Genomic DNA, 5,077 nt, shown 5'->3' with positions numbered 1-5,077 from the left:
ACTGATTCCTATAGTTAGTCAAGGCCTGTTAATATGATGAATATACAAGGTCTTGCTTGGCTAGTTTTATGACAATTTGACATAGGCTAGAATCATTAGAGAGATGGGACCCTCAACTGAGAAAATGCCTCCATAAAGTTGGGCTATAGGCAAGCCTATAGGGCATTTTCTTAATTAGTGAATGATGTGGGAGGGCCCAGCCCATTGTGGTAGGGCCATACCTGGGTTGGTAGTCCTGGGTTCTATAAGAAAGCAGACTGAGCAAGCCATGAAGACCAAGCCAGTAAGCAGCACTCCTCCATGGTCTCTGCATCAGCTTTTGCCTCCTGGTTACTTCCCTATTTGAGTTCCTGTTTGACTTCCTTCAATGATGGACTATGATGAGGAAGTATAAGCCAAATGAACCCGTTTCTCCCCAAACTGATTTTGGTCATTGTGTTTTATCATAGCAATACTAACCCTACCTAAGACAGAGCCATTGCCTGAAGAACCTGTGATATCTGGTCAGCTGGGGCTGAAGAGTCAGCTGTGATTAAAAAGAGACTAGCATCACTGAGGTAAACTCTAGGAAGTGTTTCTTCAAGGTCAGAACACAGAAGCTGTGTTCCAGAGGCAGCCAAGGTTGTACCTTGTGCTGGCAGCTGAACTTGTTACTGTTAAGAGTCACCCAGGTGGTATTGCTTTTGAAGTCATGAAGGGGTCATGGAGAACAGCTGAGACTTGGCACTATGTGGCAGGGATGAAGTCCCTGAAGAGAACCCACAAAGGCTATTGGCGAAAGTGCAGCCCAGTTGCAGCAAGAGACCCCAACATTTTGGAGATGTCAGTACGGTGGGATGACCACCATGAACAGTAGCAGTGGAATGGAGGGCTATGATGCTGCAGCAGAGGACCTTGTCTGTGGCCTGAACTACCACTGGACACCATGCTGAGGTCCCATGGCACATGCTGAGACCAGAGGCCATGTGGATGTCTGTAGTAGAAACCATGTAGAAGTCCATGACCTGTGCTCCCACTAACTGGAAAGGGAAAGGAAGCTACTTTTGTAGTGGTATTGATGATGGCAGACTCAGAGTTGAAAAAGAGAGACATAGAAGGCTTCTGCGACAACCCCCACCCTCACAAAAGTAACAGCCTAGACAGAAAGCCATCAAAGAGAACTGTTTAAAATTGTGATAAGAATGCTGAAGTGTAGGTCTCCAGAATTAAGGTTTCTGGTGGGGGTGGGCAAGGAAGGACTCAGGTTTTTTTTAAGGGGCTGGCCAGTGGGAGTTTGACCACACTCCAGTGAGCATATGGGCAACACAAATGGGACACTTCCTTCTTGTTTGTCTTGTTCTTGTTCTTGTTCTTCTTGTTTTTCTTGCTCTTGTTCTTGTTGTTGTTGTTGTTCTTGTTCTTGTTCTTGTTCTTCTTGTTCTTCTTCTCCTTCTCCTCCTCCTCCTTCTTCTTCTTCCTCTTCTTCTTGTCTTCATCCTCCTCCTTCTTTGGTGGGAGGTCAGAAGGGTGAGAGGCAGACATGGGAGGACTGAAAAGTCAGTGTGATCAGTGTGATCAGGGTGCATGATGTGAAATTCACAAATAATCAGTAATCAATAAAAATATTATGTAGGGGGAAAAGCAGGTTGAGCAAGCCTTGAGGAACAAGCCAATAAGCAACAGCCCTCCATGGTGTCTGCATCAGCTCCTGACTCCAGGATCCTGCCCTCTTTATGTTCCTGTTCTGACTGCTTTGATGGTAGACTACAGTTGGGAGTCAAGCAGCCTAATCTTGGAACAGCATATGACTACCTGTCCAATAGGTTTCCTCAGGGCAAGGCACCCATGGAAATGGACTCTCACTTGGCCAGGAAGAGTAGTCCATGGGACAGCTTAGGAATTTGCAGATTTCATGCAGCTTTTAGGCTCTTTTCTCTTTCATTATATTGGTGATTCTTTGGGCAGTTTTTAGTTTTACTTTGTAAGTCACACATGCAATAGCTTCAATTTTCCCTGGAAATTCTGCTCTTTCTTAAACGATTCAGCAGGGGACTAATGCTTCTCAGATCTCTTATCTGGAATTATTAACTACAGCTTCTAATCCTGGGAACTTTTCTGAGTCAATAGAGATAGTTAGAAACACTTGGAACATTAAACATGTCTCACAGTTCTGGAAAGGAGAGTAAGACATGCATATGCAGAATAGGGTAAAGGGCTCAAGAATACACATAGTGCCAACTGTTGAGAGTAAGTTCTTTGGACACAAAGCATATAGAACCAATGATAGGATCTAGTATGATCCAATGGTGGGGGAAATGCAATGTAAAATATGGATGGATGGATCCATCTTTACCATACATAGGAGCTTATATTGGTGGAAGACATATGGTATAGTGAGTTGGGAAATGAGTGCTTTATCAAGGTCTGCCTTTTACAGAGATTGAGACATAGGACTCTCTTGTATAAAAAAAGTGTGTGTGGGGGAAGAGCTGTATAAAAACCTATCTTGCAGATGTGAAAGAATCGTCTGTGTTTGAATATTGTTGTCCTTAAAGCATTGTCTATTACTTTTCAACTTTGTAATCACAAGTAACTGCTAGCTGACATAAGTGCTATGAAAGAAAGATGTGTGTGGCTCAATATCCAGTTAAGCCTGCAAAAATACTGAACTCTATTCTAGAATAAGGTCATGCAGGGGGTGGGAAGGTGTGTTTGGAGAAGCATAAAGGGGAACAATGGGGACTTTCATGATGATTATGATGTATTCCTTAAATTGTGATGTATTTGTTAAAGTCAGAAACAGATGCCTATAATAAAGCTGTTTGTGTAACCTTGGTAAGAAAAACTGTAAGTATAAATAAAGATGGCCTGAGCTATTCTGGGCCACTAGACTGCAACCCACTTGGTGGTCAGAAGTTTGTCTTGAGTGCTCGCTTAGGCAGCACACAGACTAAAATTGGAATGATACAGAGAAGATTAGCATGGCTCCTGTGCAAGGATGACATGCAAATTCATGAAGCGTTCCATATTTTTTTGGCCCTGGAGGAGATGAGAATGGAGGGGAGGGGCTGGGGGGAAGGTGGGGGTGGGGGCGGGAGGGGGGAGGACAGGAGAACCCATGGCTGATGTGTAAAATTGAAACACAAATATAATAAATAAATAAAAGAGAGAAAAAAAAGAAGTTTGTCTTGAGCCGATGTCCTTTATCACCTCAGGACCTGAACACGAGTCAGGGCTGGACCCCAGCAGACTATAATGTGCAAGTGTTAGCCATAAAATCCTTTTTTTCCCAACTTGCTTTAGGTCACTGTGTTTAATCATAGCAACAGTACCATTAACCGGGATAGTTACCACATTCCAGTTCTCAGCCCAAATCACTTTCCACCCCTTTGCTCTAGTCTGCTTCTGAACCCATTCACACTTTTTTGGATCTTCTTATTACTTCAGTTATACCCATTACTTATTCCCCTTGGCCGTCCGTCCCTGGGCCAGTAGCAATGGGTATAAGATCCACTAGGCTAAGCATCAAATCAGAGAGAGTGATAGAAGAACATTTAATCAATTAGGGCAGTGGTTCTCAACCTTCCTAATGCTGTGACCCTTTCATACAGTTCTTCATGTTGTGGTGACCCCCAACCATAAATTTATTTTCATGGCTATTTCATAACTAATTTCACTACTGTTATGAATTGTAATGTAAATATTTGTGTTTTCTGATGGTTTTAGGCAACCACCATGAAAGGGTTGTTTGACCCTCCAGGGAGTCAAAACCCACAGATTGAGAACCACTGATCTAAGGAGTCACCCAGGAGATTTGAATGGGTGTGGACAGATTAATTAGAAGTGGCCACAGATGCATCAGTGAAGGGCGAATAACATTAGCAAGAAAAATAGTGGTTGTCATAAAATCTAGGAAAAAATACCAGGGGGCAAGAATTTGACAGTGTCTCTCCATTTGGGACCAAGGTTGAAGAGACCTAGACCAGGGCATCCAGTCCTAAGATCATTCACTATGCTTTCTCTGGGACCTGAGTGGAAATGCCTTTTGGAGCATCCCTTTCATGTGCTTTTGCAGATCAACAGCAGGCAACTATCCAATGAAAACTTTTTTTGTTCAGGTGCTCTGCATGGCAAACATGAACATTTCGATCCCTGAGAACAGCGACCCCTTCTTATAATTACTGAGCTGGCATTCTGGTTTATGTATGCTTCCCATCCAGAACATTACTGATATAAGGTCAAGTTTAGTGTTTGTCAAGCTGATGAACAGACTGTGAAGATGGGTCAAGGGCAATGGACCAGCCTTCAAGGTTTGGATATCCTCCAAGCTGGTGCCTGAGCCAGCATCACTGACGCAGGAAGCTTTTATAAATGCCCATTCCTGGCCCCTACTCCAGCCCTTCCTGAGTTAGAATGAGATGAAGTCAGGAGAAGAGACAGAGGATCTATGATTTTCACAAAGTCCTTTGATGGCTCTTAGGCAGCAGATTTGGGAAAGGCTGTCCAAGACTGTTTTATCATTCATCTTTCTTTACCCAGAATGTGCACTTTTAAAATTCTCTGTTCCAAAATAATGATTCAGGTTACAGGAGACTTAATTGAGTTTAATGCAATCCCCAGTGCTGTAGACTTAATCATCCCATGGGTAATTGCATTTTGAAATAAGAGCTTGTTAGTCAGATAAATCCCTTCGGCATTAGGGCTTTCTCATCCTTTGGAGCAGGGAAGGTCAGTCTCAGACACAGTGCCCTTGCCCTCAGTCTCCTGCACCTACTTCCACATCCAGTCTGTCTTCCCTCTCCATCCTTGTTACAGAGCATATGTTCCCAAGGCGAGATAGGAGCTGGCACCAGCTTCCTCTATTCATAATTTCAACTGACTCTGGAAGATTCCTGAAGTTTTCATTCAGAATCCACCCTCCCCACAGAGCATCTACTTCCTTCTACTTTTTTGATAGAAGTGGTTAGGGGTACATCATTAGTGTCAGGGTCTTGAGATGCTAGGATTCAGGGTCCTTGTTCTTTTGTTGAGGGGGAAATTTGATGTCTTACTTTCTGCTTACTATTATTCAACTCAGAATCAATAGGAATTAGCAAAG

At 43.2% G+C, this 5,077-nt stretch overlaps 1 non-coding gene across 1 annotated transcript; it reads left to right on the top strand.

The window, feature by feature from the left end:
- The first annotated feature begins 2,905 nt into the window (after positions 1–2,905).
- LOC118578924 lies at positions 2,906–3,012 on the top strand. The gene has a single exon (XR_004944314.1). It is a non-coding gene; the product is annotated as a U6 spliceosomal RNA (small nuclear RNA).
- Positions 3,013–5,077: the final 2,065 nt, after the last annotated feature.

This window comes from Onychomys torridus, chromosome 2, assembly GCF_903995425.1.
Source record: "Onychomys torridus chromosome 2, mOncTor1.1, whole genome shotgun sequence".
In the NCBI taxonomy this organism is placed as follows: Eukaryota; Metazoa; Chordata; class Mammalia; order Rodentia; family Cricetidae; genus Onychomys; species Onychomys torridus.
This window is presented reverse-complemented; position numbering and strand designations above follow the sequence as displayed.